Raw genomic sequence first — 18,257 nt, 5'->3', positions numbered from 1 at the left:
TCATGCTAATAATCTCACCTTATAGCAAAAGAGAGGTAAACATACCCAGTTTCACTGAGGAATAACCTACTTCACAGTTACTGAGGAGGAAGAGCAGATATGCATACAGGCGTAATGTAAATTTGGTAACTTGAGGTAAATTCCCCTTGTGGCTTACCTGCCATTAATTTATTCATGTATACAATAGTATAATGTAATATAATATGATGCAAGTTGTGTATGTTCTGTTCTGTTCTGTTCTATCTTATCCTGTCCCATTCCATTCTATATAATGTAATAATTTCATACAATGTATATATCCCATACATCCTTGCTTGAGTTTGCCACCTCCTTCTGTAGGATTTATATATAGTTGACTGACACAAAACAAAATATATACTGCCACTATAGTAATGTTAGAAATGTAGTAAAAGCACAGGAAATTCTCTGAACAGCCTGAGCCATTTTGGATTTCAGCACCAGTACAGCTAGTTTGTGTCATGAAAACAATAGCAGAAAGATAGAATACCTTTCAACTCAAGCAATTGCTTCATTTAGTATCTGACACCACTGAAGCGTAGATCAAGTTCTTGTCATCTCTGGGTGGTTTTCTTTTGTTGTTTTTCCTGTGTCTTACCATCAGCTTAATGATCAGAATAATGGTCACATCAGAGAATATATTATTTCTGAGTAAGGACCTCCTGTCACTGGCTTGGTTTGGAAAGGATATGAAGAAAAGAACTGGAGAAAACTATGGCTGGGGAAACTGAGGCACGTTCCTTTCTTTTCCTCCCTTTCCCCTTCACTAAATTCTTAATGGAGGTCCTTTCTTTTAGGAGTTTCCTAGACTGTCACAAATATGGAAATGTGTTTCTTCCTTCAGAGGACTGGAAGACAGCTGCAGTATTTCTGGAAGACATAACTGCACTAGGGTATCTGGTGGCAAACTCCAATATCCACCTAAATCAAGTCTCCCGTGTTACCTTTGGGATGCTTTAAAATCTGCAGCTCTCTGACTGCAGAGACACAAGGATTGCAAGAGACTATAGTGAAGTGACCATCAAATTTATTGCTAGGAATCAGGAGATTGTGATGGTGGGTAAACACAGATTTGACCTAGATTACAGAACTGGAATCTTGCTTTGCTAATCTCCTAAAACAGACAAACAACCTTTCTGCTACGTAGAGGTCACGAAGAGTCAGAACATCTTCAAGACAGCAGTGAACTAAGAAACAGCCTTGACAATTTTGGATTTTTACCATCAGATTCAAGAGGAACGAAAGAGATCTTTCAGTCAGCCACCTACGCACAAAATTTTAGTTTTCTCTGTCCTTTGATAAAACTTCAGCTTTTGGAACATAAAACACTAACAACAATTAACATGGAGCTGGCATGGGCCAAGGCAACTTGTCAGAATCCAATACATTGCTAAAATAATGCACTCTAGGGACAACCAGATGGAAGACAGTTGGCTTTGCAAATTTACACCACAACTTGACTCAGTACTACAAGCAAAATATAAGATATTCAGAAAAAATATTTCAGAATTCCCAAATCTATATGAATTTGTGCTAAAACCTCATACAAAACAAAATCATTATTCAGTAGTAATTACTCTTCTATTTATAAAGTTTCTGTCACTCGCTGGCAAACAGAGGAAGTAACATTTGACTTGGGTGACAAATCACAAACCATGAAAAGTGGGAAGTGAATTGCAAATCATCAGTCTGAGCATATCATAGGCTGAAAAGTGTTGGTTCAAACTATTCTGAGAATACTTATGAATAAAAATGCATCTGAAGAAGTCTAGATCATTTCATACACAGATGAACCAGAGGAAAAAAAGGCTAATTTATAAGTGTCACTCTCAGTAGACAAATTATCAGTTCTGTGATATGCTGCAACTAAGACCAGAGAAAGTAGCTATCATCAAGTATGAGTAAAATTTCGAGAAGTATTCCCTAGGCACAAATTGCAGTTTCAGGCTTGTTTTCATTCAGGCAGATGAAGTAGTAGATCTGAGCTGTCCCAACTTGTCTGTATGAACATATAATACCTCTAGGATGGGTTCTTGAGAGTTTGTACTTCACATTCCCTTTGGAGAACAAATGGCCAACAGTTGGGAATGTTGGCAGGAGATGACACAAAGGGCAGGCCACTCTCTGAGATGAAAATGGCATTAAGACCATCATGATTTATGGCAGTGACTTTGGGGTTTCCATATCCCTTTTGGGTTATTCTTGACATGAGCACACTGACTCAGAGGAGTTAAAAGATTTGAGTTGGAATAGATACCGGATGTTTGGCTGCAGGGTTGGCAATACAGTCACGACCTTGGCAATGAGAGCCAAGGGATAAGAGATGAAATGGATAAACTGGAGGATGGAAATAGCTGCCCAATCAGAGCATCACAGGCTTCCATATGTGGGAGCACCATGGAAAGCTTGTCCAAATCAAAGCCACATGTGACTAGTATTTGTGGAGAGGAAATGCATAGAACTGATTCATAATGAAACTAGAAAGAGTCATCATAGAATAACACCATGAAAACAGGTGTCCTGCAGACTTAAAGGCCTGAAACTTGGGGGTTATTTTCACTCCCTTCCCTTACTGTCTTCACATTCGTGCTCTCTCAAACCTCTGTCTTCTACCCGTACAGCATCTTCCTGACTTCTACCTTCCTGTCCACGATTTCTGCAAAATTTCTGGCTTATCCAGTGCTTAGAATTCTATAACCTTGTGCTCTTGTCACTGCCAATTCCTCTCCTCTTCTGCCTAGATGATGTTAGCCTCTCCCTGCTTTATTTATGTGACTGGTGCCTACACTGCCTGCCCACAGGGCTTCCATCCTTTTTCTGCATCATGACCACTCGGGAGCTCTGCAAAATGCCAGCACTTCCCTTCGTCCAGGGCTGCTCCTCCCCATCCTGCTGTCACTGTTTTCCACTTTGGTCTCTTTTCTCTCACTGCTCAGCAGAGCTAAGCAATGGGTCTGCTACCACTCCTCTGTCACATCTGCGCTGTTCTTTGGTTGCCTACCTAAATCTTGCGCCTTGCGTAAGTATAGGAGATGCACCTATATATGTGTACACATATATGCATACACACAAGCTTTCCCTTCCAGACTCAACCACTGCTTTTGTAAGAACCCCCCTGGCTGTGTGCCTCCATGGGAGCCTTAGGGCATATTCCCTCAGACCACCTACATTACACCTAAGGGGTAGATCAAGGAATTCAAAGAGCCTGAGCAAATAATGTCTAGATGAGGCTGTATGTTTGGGTTATTTTTTCTTAAGTTACATCATGCAAAGCAATCTACAAATACTTACAGAAAGATGCACAGTCAGATAACCCAGGGAAATAGAAAAAGAGACAGATGGAGAATTTGCCTGGCTAATTTTCTCCCCTGTGGCTACTATGTTTCTGGTAGAAAGGATGCAGAAGGAGACAGAGTGAATAAATGTAAACTGACTTTGTGGGAGGCATAGATGAGTGTAATATTTCTTTAAGTCCATGTGAAAAGCATGAGTGAGAAGAAATAGGATTAGAAAAAGCTAGTAAAGAGATTTCATAACTGAAACTAACAGAGTGGATTTTTTCTAATTCTAGTGTACTTCCTTGATCAGTATTGTAATCCAGGAACACTTTTTATCCTTGACTTAAAATCTTTGAAGGAACTTACTATATGTCTGAGTTAATTATAAAGTATTTTATTAGAAAGGGAGGACTTTAGTGTTTAAATTTGGCTTCAGGGAGGGCCAGTGGGATTTTTTATATTTGTCAAGTGGCTGTAAATGAAACTGTGGGATGCTCTGTCCTTCTGAGCAGAGCTGGAAAAGCCTTGCAAAGGCAGCATGGTGCATTAGGATGTACAAGGCATAAACACTCATCAAATGACCTCTGAGCCAGAATGTTGCACCATTACACTGCACAACGTGATGGGTACAGGTAGCCAGCTCCATCAACACAAGCAAAGCACTGGTAGTGAAAAGTTCATGGTCAGGAGGGCCATATGCAGTGTATCACATAGCACTGTACAGACATGTTTTCCAGTTGCACCCCATCCTCACAGCCTGGCACTGAGACTGCAGCGTGGTGAGCCGTGCAAGTGGTCTGAGTAGGCAGGAGACTCAGGGAGGGCTGCAGGTCATGGGGCACAGTGCAAGCAGATATGACAGTGGTCACAGAGTGCTAATGGCATGAGGCTGGCTGCCCAGTGATACAACATGCCTCAGAGCAACGTTCAGCTAGGTGCTGCAGCAGCTGGTTGCTCTTCTTCCCTCCAGATGTTTCTATCCATCCTTTCCCCCTTTATCCTCTCCATCTTCCCCACACTCAGTGAAGACAGCTGCTTTTTGTCATCTCAGGTGATTTCAACACAGCAGCACTGTCATTTGCATCATTCCCTGCCTTTCCCCTGGCTTCTCACCCCCTTGTGCCTTGCTGACGTACCAAGGCTTTGGGCTGCTCTTGGCCTGGGCAGCTGCAGCACCGTGCATGCTGTGCTCTGGGCTGCGGCTGCAAGCCCAGTGAGCTACAGAGTCACAGCGCTCGCAGGAACATACAGATTTTGTTCGTTTTGCTTTATCAGCTTGCCCCATCTCTTGATCCACTCTACATTAGGGAAAGGGTGGTCGTTAAATCCTGTACATATGTTTCTTAGCATCTCTGGCTGCTTAGTCACATGTTAAAAATATAAGTTCTTTAAAGAACTGGTGTCCTTTTATGTACAAAATGCTAAAGGCAGTGAAAGAGAATTCTTTGTTAAGTATATTCTTTGCTTTTGTTGACAAAGGGAAGGAATTAGGCAGTTAAAATAATAAAACCTGTAACATTCATTTTGGATGTTGTTTACAATTGGGCTTTATTTTTAAGGTTTCTGTTCTCCCTCCTCCATTTCTTTTGATTACAAAATAGAAGGAAAATTGCCTAATATAGTTTGGTTGCTCAGTTGGCCATACTAGTGCATGTCACTCAAAAAAGTATCCCTGAGAAGAAGGGTATGTTTTTAATGCCCACTTAATGTCAGTCTTTGCATTTCTGCTTAGTATTGATTAGTGAAGTCACTTTGAAAATCAGATTTACAAGCTATTCTCCCAGTCTCTGAGAGAATGTTAAGTATTTCTCAGCCAGAGAATTACTATATTTGTAGCTTGACTTCCAGATATAGGTATCTGCTCTGTTCACCCATTGTAAGGGTAAAATTGGAACATTTTCTGATATGCCCATTTTTGTCTTCCAGTTGCCTCTCTCCCTAAAGCCTTTATATACTGGTCCCTGAAACATAAATTAATTCTCTAATGTGTATAGGTGAATCTGCATTAGATTAGAGCAAAATCTTTGTAAAAGATGTGTGCTTTGACTTCTGCAGGTAGAATACCGATTAGTGATAGTGATAGCAGTGGGCATCTCCACACACGCAGCAAAAGCCTTAGAAAAAATGATCCTTTGCAGAATCAAGTTCTGCATTAGCAAGGAGTCACTATGGTTAAAAAGAGCACTTGGAAAACAAAAATATTTCTATTTAAATTACCTCCAGCCTGAAACTTGATGGCTGTAATGGAACAATGCCTGGGGATGATTTTTCCTACATAGACAACTAGAGGGACAAGTTTTAGTCCTGACAGCACTGAGAGCAAGGGGGTCATGTGAAAGTGCCTGTGATTTCTGGCCCTGTTTAAAGACTTTGTGATCCTCTCCTTTAATGAATGGCACAGATAGGCATTTGGACATTGTTGTGTTTATGGGTCTCCAAAGGTACTCTGAATCAATATGATGACCTAGAAGATGGAGTCAGATAACCAGAGCTGACAATTATTTTCAGAAAATTGTGTATTCAGCTATTCTTTCAAAGCTTCATCTTTAGCAATAATAAAACAATGCCTCCCAATTACCGCAGTATCTCATGAAGCTTACATTTTCTTTTGCAAAAGATGAGACACTTTTTGAAAGCCTACTAAATCACTTTCATGGAAAACATTGTCTGACAGCTCTTGCAGAATTTCATAGGAAGTGAATAAAATGGGCAGCACATTAATTATCTTTCTTCAAACAAATTATTTGAAATTCTTTTTTTCCCATCATTAAATGAGCTTGCACGCTGATACAGGCTCTGTCAGTCATGTGCTGCTGTTGCTGTACGTGGCAAAGGCATCACCTTTGAGCAGTCTGGCACACTGCTGAAGGCATAACCCTCCCTCATAGCTGACCTGACTTCTCTGCAGACAAATTCATCCCTGGCATACATGGGTGTTGCTTTCATTATAGCTGTGTTGCATGGATGAGGTACACAGCAGTTAAAGCAAGAGGTCTCCAGATATATCTTTCATCCTCCTGTAATCTCTTTTTCCTACTGCATCTGTTTTATTAGCCTATTAGTCACAATGGTTTCAGATCAGAAGTCATGCTAATTTGCTACTCACACCCATTTTATTACAAACATGTACCCAACATGCAGTTTACTCCCCCAGCTATAATCACAACGGGATTTATCACAGAGCCTTCCTGAGTCTTTCTTCAGCTTTTTGCAAGCTCCTGCTGGGTGGAATCTTGCAAATCCAGTGAAAGTTCCTTACAATGAAGCGAAGTGCCACTGCCATGCTTTTGGGAAGGCACTGTGCTATTCTGAGTAGATATCTGCTGATGGTGGGGATAGCCAGTGCCTAAACTGTGCTCCACCCAACTTGAAAAAGTGTATGAGTGGTGAATAACAACCGTATGGAAAAAAATGTGAATGCTTCCAGTTATCTTTTCCAGTGCTTATCAGGACAATATCCTCGCAGATAAAAAGATTTCTCCATCTTTAAGGCTATGCGTGAAATATCCGAAACACATCTAAGTAGCTCTGGAGTCTATATCTACTGATTTTCAGTGAATCAAACATACAGTAGAGAGCATAGGTGAGCAGTAAGACAGAGTGGGCCTTTAATCAGTGAAGATAAGGATCTGCATGCTGTGCTGCCTGATATTTTCCCATCACGAGAATGGGAAAGATTGGCTATCTTTATAACAATTTGGCTTGGGAAGGGAAGCTTTCAGGTGTAGTCTGGCTAAAGTTATTCAGTTTTACAACATGCAGATTTGCATACAAATTGCCTGTGGCTGGCATTTGCATGATTTTTTTTAAATTTTATTTTGTTGCCCATGGAAAGCCCTTACAGGCTATCAGTATCTACAATGGTTTTTGCAGCATCAGGTTTCTACAGTTGCTACCATATCACAGTGAAACAACCAAGAATCTTTCTGTACTCAGGTCAGTGTGTCAGGTCAAACTCATTTCTCTCACTTCGGTTCAGATTCACAAGGCTGATCAGCCCAGGAACCGGTACAAATTTCCTGGCTATCAGTTACCACTCCCCTGATCTCCCCTTGCTCTGCCTCTGATCCGAAAGGGGTAAGAACACCATCAGCCAACAGCAGCAGCTGAAGCAGTTTCCTTGGCCTCTGCCCTTCCCACTTTTCCACATGCTTACACCTGCGCTTGACACAGGGCCTTTATGTATAGGACGTACATGGGTGTCACTTACTACTTCTTACTCTAGCACTAAATGCTGCATGCATTTCTCTCCCTCCCTAAATTCAATACAGCCATCATTAGTTATGAGTTTTCCACTGGACTTCCCTCCAGCACAGTTCTGGAAAGCTATTAAGAAATGTGCTTGTCTGATTTGGGGTCACACTGTTGCGAGGGAAAATGACATGAATTTTGGAGAGCTTCACAATTTTTGTGCTGTAGGACCACTCTGTGTATTTTTCCTGTGTACCTGGGCAGATCTACTGCAACAAACACACAAAGTTTGCATAGACTTGAATTTCTCTTTTCTCTTGCACCTCCCCACTTCCTCGGTGATTGTACTTCAACCTCTTCCTCTAAGCTATTTCAGTGCTTTCCTGTTGGCTTAGAAATTTCACATTTTTTCCTTTATGGGTTCTAATAGTTCTGCAGTGAGTGGTGTGCGACTAGTCTCCCAGTAGAGATTAGAAGTGTGTGTGTGATACTGAATCTGCACTATCTGTAGATCTCCCAATGTTGTCACACACGATAAGGACAAGATTGACATAATCAGCAGAGTGAGGGGGAGTGGGATGCTCAGGGGGAAGGAAGTGAAATGCCCACTTGCGGGAACCGTACATCTTACTTCCACATAATACTTTCTTCTGGCCTTGGGTTGCCACTCTGAAATATTACTACCTGGGAACTGCAGAGGACAAGAAACTTCTCCCTTTACTGTTTATACTAAAACAGTAGGGGTTAGCTCTGAGTACAGCTATTCACTACCGGATATGTGATGAACTGGTGACTTGGGCCAAACTCTTGATAAAAAGATATCATGGAAAATTGCCATATCCTTGCAATTTATTTTAAGTCAATTTGATATAAACAGTGTTTAAAAAAACTCCCCAAAACTGAGCTTCAAAGGCAAATTCTCTAAAGGCAGGTGATCCAAGGTTTAAACTGTCCAAACTTTATTTTGTTCCTTTCTGAATACTCATTATTATACAGCTTTTAATTACATACTGTATTTTCCAAAGAACTCATACCTCATTCACCCAACATGATGGATAGAATGAAGCAGAGACTGCTGGCATGAATGATTTTATCCCATACTGTGGAAGTCTGGCAGGTTGTAAGGAAATGAATATAGACTTTTCCATTGCAAAGTATCTGGTACAGTTAACTGTGACAACAACCCTGATGATAAAAGTACAATGGCTCCCATGACAAAATAACTCAATTTAAATACTCTTTGCTTTCCTTTAAAAACTCTATTTACACTGTAAACATATAATAAATGCACTCAACATGAAACCAGCAAGGTCATATTTTTGGAGAGGAGGAAAGATGGGGAGGCAGGATGAAAAGGCTTTTGAAAGCTTTGAATCAATGGGAAACAAACAAAAACTGTAGGAAGCTGACCAGTGGGACTGTCAGATAAAGCTTCCTATAAACCTCATGGGAAAATGTATTTATGCAAAAGAGATACAAATGCAAAGCAGATACAAATCTGCTTTAAATTTTGAAAGAGGTCTATTTGCTTGCAAATCTCATCAGCTGCAGAAAAGATATTGGAAAAGGATAGGACTGAAAGTTTGCTTGCAAATCTCTACAGATAAAGATGATGCAACTGAAGAAATAATATGCACGTCATATTCCTCATTTTGTCATTTGGAGCTTATGAAATTTTTCTGGAGCATATGAGCAAGTGAGTTTTAATGGGGGAAGAAAGCTGGATTGCTTATTTGAACAAAGTTTAGATAGCAAGTTGTCTACATTTTGGCAAACTCACAGTTCTGCTGGTGCAAAAATAAACTGTTTAATTTTACTTCCAAAAAAGGAGTGAAAGATAATAATCAAGCTGTAGGAAACAAGTAGTCACTGTTCTTATTTCTTGTGAAATGGTAAGCTTTGGCCTAAAATATTTTATGTTCATAACTCAACAACAACCAGAAAGGTAATATTCATAACAGTTACAGAATTTCCCCAAACTCCTCACTTTCGTATTTGCTAAAAAAACTCACAGAAGCAAAAAAGAAATATTAATTATCTTCTCTTTGCAGATATGTGCCAAGAAGATAATTGCATATATGAAGTGTCTTCTCTCTAGACATAAATAAGTTATTTTTTAGAGAACACAATGGATATGAATGCAAATTAGACAGACATATTTTCACCAAGCACCCTTAAAAAAAAGGCTTCAGACATCTAGGGGCAAGATTAGCAGCTACAGTAAACAATGTTTCTTCTTTCCTTCCACTGGGGCAAATTCTATTCTCATCTCCACTGCTAACAGTCTTCAACAGCTGCCTACCCCAAAACTCAGTGCTTTCTTCCATACTGCCCATACTGGGAGAAGCTCACCTGCACAACTATCTCATTATCCTTCTCCAAGCTTCATGTTTAAACTCTCTGCTGCTATAGCATAAATAGGGACCTTGCAGACATACAGCCTGCTAGTGCACTGTTCAGGCTACATGGACCACCTCATCCCTTTGCACACACCAGCTCATGTAGGTTGTCTTGTAACCTCCCTAGTGTAGGGACGATTGTTTGGATCATGCCTTGCATGATGTGACGGTCCAATGGCTGCAACTCTCGGATGATCTGGTAAAATGAAATAACATGAGGACTGATAGAAAAGCTGTAATGGGCTGAGCAATAGCTGAACTGGTCTGTATCACATAGTGTTTGTAACATGAGAGGCTAAGAATTTAGCAGTACTGTTCCAACCAACCACATGAGCTACATATGACTAAGAAACTAACAGAACAGTAGACAAAACAGAATAGAACAAAACTGAGCAGGTAAAACAAGGAAAATATTAAAATCAGTATTGATCCCAAGAAATCTAAAGAACAGTGGACAACTAGAGCACATGCACTTAGTATTCCTATTAAAAAGTCAAAGTCACCACACTGCTTTCTCAAGAGTCCACTCATCAGTTTCCATTCCCTCGTTAGCTTTTGCTGTTTACTTGGCAAATTTTCAGCAGCCAGGCTGCAGCTTTTAACATGGAAGGCAAGAAGCTGCCCAACAATCATGCTGGGATCATGCGGCTGCCTATGCTCCGCCCGAGGCGTGTGTGAGAGAGCACTCCTGGCTCTCCTTGGTTTCTTCCTCACTGATGTATGCCATGTGGTTATTTCTAGCTGTATAGTGTCTGTCAAAGGGCTGGGCCGTCCTGCACCCAGAAGTCACACAGCTGCATCAAAAGCACAAGAAACCAATCCCTCAGTGCACCATGGCAAACTAAGCAGTCCCTGAGAGCACAGGGTGTTCCCTACCAAAGAGCCCCTGGTTGCCAGTCTGCACAGATGTGGGCATTTCTCCACCCAAACTGGTTGGAAAATCAGAGGAAGGACAACCACTGCCTGCTCTGACAAAGCTGCTTGTTGTGTCATCCTCCTAGGATCTTCCCTGCTCATTTGCCCCGGCTCCAGCACACACTGTCCCAGTGCCTGGCTGAGACTGTCTGGCCCAAATGAGGCTGCATATGGAGCAAACGCAGATCAGTCCAGGCCCTCTAACTTCACAAATGACTTGTTTTACTGGGTGTAAAACTACTACTATTATTCAGTTATACTACCTGAAATGATGGGCCTGCCTGACAAAAAAAAAAAAAAAAAAAAAAAAAAGCTTTTTGCTCCTAATATTCTCCAGAAAGTGGACAGTATTAACACCATTAGTTCACAAGAACATCTGCTTTCATGCTGCTAAACCATCAAGGAGTCCAGCAAAAAGTATAAAACAGTGGGAAGTGGCATTTAGACTCCTTAAGCTGTTCTCATCGATTGTAAAACTGTTCTTAGATGAACTTTAACATTCATGGCTCAGTGTGAAGTAGTGTGAAGAATTATTGCAGAATGAAAGCCTGAGAAGGAAAAGGCTGATTCATTCTTTCCATGTGAAAGCAAATACTCTAATTGCATATTTCAAAAGCGTTCTAATTTTCACAGCTATTATGCAGGTCAATGTGGCTTGAAGAGAGTGTTGGCTATTTGTATGTCTCAGCTTTCCATCAGGAAATGAATAAAGGATGCTATTGATGTTATCTATGGTGTGTTGTTCACTTTACTGAAGTTAACATAATTTAAAGCTCTACATTTTTGCAAGGGCTGGATAGGCAGATAGGCCCCAGAATGCTTTTTGTCTTTCCCAGTGGTAGTCTCACTGAGGTATGTGGGAGCAGTATTTTTTTCTTAATTGACTGCACAAAATTTCTTTCATTATCTTTTTTTCTCAGAACAAAATAGTCAGTGCCAAATTTGCAGGACTTCATGTACACAGCTGGTAAAGAAATATCATCCCTGTTGTGATAGCCAGCTCAGTGAACAACAGACCAAGCAGCTGTGCATCCCAAAGAAAATGGAATCATTCTGACAACAGAAAGAGGAGAATAGATGTGTGGTTTAGGCCATGGATCAAGATGTAAAAGAAATGAATTTAATTCCCGAGCATAGGCATAGTCTGTACCTTGCAGCAGTCCCTTCACCCTTGGTCTGCTTTAGTTCTTTAGCAGTAGAATGCTGCTCTGAAACCTTCAGCTCACAGGAGTTTTGCAAAGGTAAATGCATCGTGTTTGAGTGCCAGAGAAAAGCAGAGGCAGGAAAAACTTTTGCTGTTTCCACATGTTTTGTGCTTACTATGTTATGCCCACGTAGACTAAGCAGTATTCGTGCTAGGTAGGTGGTAAGCTGCAATGATATTTCTTCTCATCCCGGAAGTATTCATCAGAAAGTGTTTAGACATCTTTCAAAGTTCAAGATTCTAATTCAGTTACAAATCCATCCAAATGCAGAGTTTTGGATCAAAATTTCCCCAAAGGTTAGAGCATTTGTACACAAGGTTATATATCTGACAGATGTCATACTTAATCTATTTTATCAAACACACAACTTTAAATAGGAAATGTTATATGAGAGCTAAGCACAACCAGATCAAAACAAAATGTAGTATCTCCAGAATACTAATGAAAGATTAGCTCTTCACTCCAGCCTTTGAATTTTCAGGAATCTTTTGGTTTGCTTTTAGGTTAAACTAAGGGACGAATAAGCAGTAAGTAGTAAGCATACAGATGAGACACTGTCATGAGCAAATAATAATGTTTCATTGCAGCGGGAATAATCATTTACATAAAATGAGAAATAATTAAATTGGAGCTGCACTGTGTGCCCTATCATTTTAATTGAATCTGAGCTATATGTCTATGACTGTTTTGTCAGGGATGGTTCCTGGAAAGCATTTGTTATTACTCATTTTTGCAATAGAAAGATGAGCCAACACTTCTTAATTGAGCAAGGGAAATAAGTCATGGAATAAACTCCTGCTGAGAACCACTAATCAATATATACAATAGTGATGTTACTGTGGAACTATGGAGAGCTTAGTTACAGTCAGTGGGGAATTTGTAACACTGGTGAAGAAAACCTTCTGATTTTATGCCAAAGATGACTGCTGTAGCTGTCTGCTTCGACCCTTTTGATAGCTCAGGCCATATGATTTCATCACATAGCTCTCATCCTTACTACATGAATGAACAAAATTGAATGTTTGAGGAGGCAGAAGATACCTCTTAAGAATGAAATTTTCCCTTCAAGGGGTCCCACCAGCTGATTTCTCTCTAGAAAGTGTTCCAGAGCACCCTACAGTTGAAGGTTGCTTTTCTTTTCCAACTTTCCTTTTGATTTCAATATTCATTTACTGGATTTCCTGTCCCTTTGCCTGTTGCATTATAAAAGCCTTTGTGAATCAGATGCACTGTCCAGAAGAACAAAGATCCTGAGCCTTCTACCATTTAAATCCAAAGATTGAAAAGCCTATTTCCTTACTGTAAGGCATATCCCCTAGAACTTTATTTTACAGGTCTTTCTGAAATCCTTCCAATTAGCATGCATCTTGACTATATTGTATTCAGCTGTAATTTGATGTCACCTCTTTGTATACATGTGTCCATCTCAACTGCCTTAGCTTTAAGGGAAGATTTCCAGTATGTTCGTCTACACAGTAACGAGGTTCTGCCCCATTTGTATTTTCAGTCTTCTTCCTTGTGAAGAGGCTTCTCCCTTTCATGAGTGGAGGAACTCTGCTGCTCTGTTCTGGATCACATGATGTTTCAGAGCTACGATGAGACAGTAAGTTTATGACTGACTAGGCTGACTGGTTTAGAACTGATGGATGAAGATTTATACTAAAAAATATGGAATCAGTGGGTTCTCATGCTGTATTTCAGACAGTTGCAAATACTGCCATGTTCATTCTTACACTGTGCTGTGCTCCGTCTAACATATCCTTGGAAATAAACACTTGAACCTCTCAGCTGCAGGACCTCTGCCTCAGGTTTGTCCTCTTCTGCTTGGTCAGGAAAAGAGTTAAGATGAGAAGAGCAGAAAGAACAACCTGCACTACTCATCAAATATTTGTGCAAGGAATTACAGGAACTGAAGATTTACATTTTGTACAAAAGAGAAATTAGAAGTAGTTTCTGATGTGCTCCCGCCAGTACAGAGAAAGTGGCAAGCTACCTTCCCAGGAGATTCAATTAATCACTACAAAGCCTTCAGTCAGCATAAGAGAAAGTACATACCGTAGCACGCAGTTGCAGAGCACAAAAAAAGGAGATAATGCTGGCAATCTGCCTTCATCCTACAAGGAATGCTTGAATGGCTTTTGCTGCAATTAAGAAAGCTCATTTACACTGGCAGAGTTCCTCATTCAAATGCTCTTGAGCAAGTCTGTAGTAGTTATTTGCTGCACATATGTTCCGAGGTTCCACGCTACTGGCTTGTGTTTGGGACTTACACAAACAAACGAAAAAATTAGTGGAGTATCTGCATCCACCAGCCATCTACTTAAATATTGATATGGTTGTTATCATCAAGTGTAATAAATGTGTCAGATAATCCTGAAAAAACAATGCAAAGTATAACTGAAGTGCCTGAAATGCTCAAAGCTTGAGTGACCTATTAAAATCACCGGAGAAATCTGGACAAAGGGCAAACGGAGCATGTCCCTATTCAGTACAAAGCCCAATGCCAGTTCTGAAAGTCTTGACCACAAGGGCAAAACTACCTTATTTATAAGGGAAGATTTCCAAAAGTTCACAAGCCTTATTCAAAACCAATTTCATTTGTGCTCTTAGAGTCTGACTTTAAATTCTACACTTAACTGACAGACATATTCACCCTGCTTAATATATATAAACCAATTTTCAGGATCCTTCTCACAAAATTACAGAACAGTTAGGGTTGGAAGGGACCCTTACAGGTCAACCAGTGCAACCCCACTACTCAAGCAGGGTCACCTCGATCAGGTTGCCCAGGACCATGTCCAGGCAGCTTCTGAATGTCTCCAAGGATGGAGACTCCACAGCCTCTCTGGGCAACCTGTTCCAGCACTCAGTCACCTAAATATTTAGCTTTATCTCATGGTGTGCCCATTTCCTCTTGCCCTGTCACTGAACATCACTGAGAAGGGTCTGGCTCTGGCTTCTTTACATTCTCCCTCCATACATTCATACACTGATTAGATCTGTGTTCAATCTTATCTTCTCCAGGCTAAATATCCTGGCTCTCTCAACCTTCCCTCATATGCGAGATTGTTCTAATCATCCTTGTGGCCCTTCCCTGGACTTGCTCCAGTAGCTCCATATCTCTCCTGTACTGAGGAGCCTAGAATTGGACCCTTTATCTAGGTCATTGATGAATAAATTGAACAACACTTGACCCAGCATTGACCCCTGGGGGACATTGCTAGCTACAGGCCTCCAATTAGACTTTACACCACTGATCATAACCCTCTGAGCTCTGCCATTCAACCAACAGACATGTCCCCTGACACAGATAGCTACAAGTGAGTGACCTATCTAGCTCTGCAAGAAGATTAACATCAGAAAATGGCTGGTATTCATGAGTTCTTGGCTTCTAGCCTTATGATTAATCCATCATCTAGATAATATGGCCTAAAAGTCTAAAAGACTTCATTATTCAAACAAATAAACAACAACAAAAAAAGAAGTAGCACTGAAGACCTGAGGCTGAAAACATCAATATGGAAATTAAAACAGGTTCATATGTGACCAAAGGCATTTTTTATGACAAGAGCTTGGAGGAATGATTTTTGCATTGAGTTTTGTGGGAAAAAATCAAGCTTAGCATTGCAGCAAGAACTTCATTCAGTTTTACTGAATTGTTTACTGGAAAAAATAGTGTTACGAATGTTATTAGAAACATTTGTTTTTTATTTCCTTAATGAAACATTCAGAATTTTTCAACTTGAAAATAATTTTATTCCAAAATTTCCTTTCCTTTTTTTTTTTTTAAATAAAGAGAAAATCTGTTTAAATGATCATATCTTTCATATATGAGCTTTTCAAAATGTATTAGTGGTAAATCGCCAGTCTTTGTTTGACTTTCTGACATTATCAAGGAACTGTTAGGATCCAAAAGATCCATAATAAAAGAATGGACAGCTCAATCCAATTCCTTTTGCTAATTTTACAGCCATCAGCTCCATTACCAGCAATCTTTCTGGCAATCTGAGCACAGAATTCTAAGTAATATGAAAATTACATTAGGAGAATTCAAAGAAAGAGAATAAGAAAAAGCAGAGAGTCTGGAGAAGAAGCCCAGTTTCCTATTGTTTGTGTCCTTTGTCATATATCTCTCTCTGGAATAAATAAATAAATAAATAAATTTTATTTTCATATAGATTATATAAGAATATTTTTATTTTAATATATATTTTTATATATATGTATGCATTCCTACATCCTTAGCAAGCAAGAAACACCACAGGTCATGTTATCAAAGAACGTGCATGTTGGGTGTTGGCTTGGCAACTGGCTGCTGCAGGCAAAATATCCAACATCTATTTTTTCCATAATAGTTCTTTCTCAGCTTCTATTTCTCATGAAGCTTGTTACATTTGTGGAAACTTACTGTATTTGTGTCATCTATCTTTTTATCAGATCTAGTTGATATTGACCACTGATTCAGAAGTGACTGTGAAAATGCAAGGAGAAAGACTATTAGACAATACCCTTATCTAAGTCTAATTTCCAACTCTTTTTTTTTTTTTTTTTTTTTTTTAAAAAAAAAAGAGCCCATGAGAGAGAAAGGACAGGGAGCTTTGAGTCTGAAAGAAAAAAAAAAAAAAAGAAAAAGAGAAAACAGACAGAAAAAATAGAATGGTAAGGATGTGACTTCCCCTTACTCCTTGATAGGAAAGTTCCTCCTGAAGATGTTTGCTTACTGGAAACAGCATTATGCAGGGAAGATAACCTTTTCTTCTTTTTGTGAGGGAAGATTACTTTTTGAGAAACTGATGTGTATGATGAATGATGCACACTGGCAGTTTCTCTATCTGATCCAATTCCAAGCCAACCACAGCCTTGAGAGAAAGAAAGTTTACTGTGATTATAATTTTATCTGTTTTTCTCCCTCATCTGAAACATGTCTTTCGGACATAGCACTTGCTTATCCTTTTCTATATAGAGAAACTCGACATTTTCTGCTTGTCCTACACATTATTCTACAGGCCTCACACTAATGATGACTTTAACCCTTTTCTCCTGCTCACCTCACACATCACAGCTGCACAAAGGCTGCTCAGTCAGTCTGTCCCAGGAGACATAGGCACCTCTTGGTGCACAGATTAACCTTTGCCTTCAACTGGATCTGCCTGTCACAAACCACACCAAGGCTTGACGCCAAGGAGACCTGCCTCAGGTTAAGAGGAGCTCACATCCCTTACCTTCAACAAGTCCTTCAGAGGACCTTTGAAAGATATGTCTCTCATTGACTGTGTGTGCTACACAAGACAGTGTACAGGAAAAGAGTTTCATGTCTAGGAAGAAAAACATTTCACCACTAGGAAGGTGTGGATATGTCAAGGTAAGTAAGCATTTGAAGATGTATACAGATACTTACTAGATCTTAAAAAAATATTTAGATGCTGAACTACTCCTGATCTTAATATTTATTTTTCAGCTTAGCTTTTTATACATAATTATGAGGACTATCCTAAAGATCAAAGATGATTTCTTCAATGGAGAGCTCCCCTCCATCTGCACTTGTGCATTATCAGTAGAGCATTGACAGAGAATTAGTTTTATAGCTTAAGCATACCACCATGCATTCACCAAGCAAATGCTTTAAGAGTCTTTGTGTTCCAATTTAGCAGAAGCTATCTTTCTACCAACCTGTCAAAGGGATCTAAGCAAGGTGGCATTCTTGACTCCTTCTCTGACAACAGGAGAGATGCAATTTTAACTCTAAGTGTAAGCCCTGGATGAAGTATTAGCCTCTTACAGTGACCCCTGATAGCTTGGAGGCCAGAGTTGTACATATTGCCTATCATTCTGATAGGAACTAGTTAATTAACAGGAAATCAGATTTGCTATGAGGGCTCAGCACTATCTCCTATTTTTTTCTAGACAGCTGGCTTCAACCCAGACAAGATCAGTCAGACAAGACATTCGGGCCAGTACAATTTTCCACAGGACATTTCTTAGTAACTCACAGGGGCCTTCAGACAGAGGCATTTGGCCTTGGCTAGATCTTGTTCAAGCACTATTTTTATCTTCATACCTACATTTTGGGGGAGGAGGTGGAGAGGGGTAGAGGCAGGAAGAAGAGCTTGAGCAGGGTCATGGAGTGGCACTAGATACAGATCTGCTGCATACTTCATGCATTTTGTTTCAGTTATACCAAAGACCCTACGTGACTCTTAATTTAAGTCCCCCCTCAAGAATGACTCTTGCTTATGGCACAGTCTGTCATC

Source organism: Rhea pennata, chromosome 3 (assembly GCF_028389875.1).
Source record: "Rhea pennata isolate bPtePen1 chromosome 3, bPtePen1.pri, whole genome shotgun sequence".
NCBI classification, from domain to species: domain Eukaryota; kingdom Metazoa; phylum Chordata; class Aves; order Rheiformes; family Rheidae; genus Rhea; species Rhea pennata.
This window is presented reverse-complemented; position numbering follows the sequence as displayed.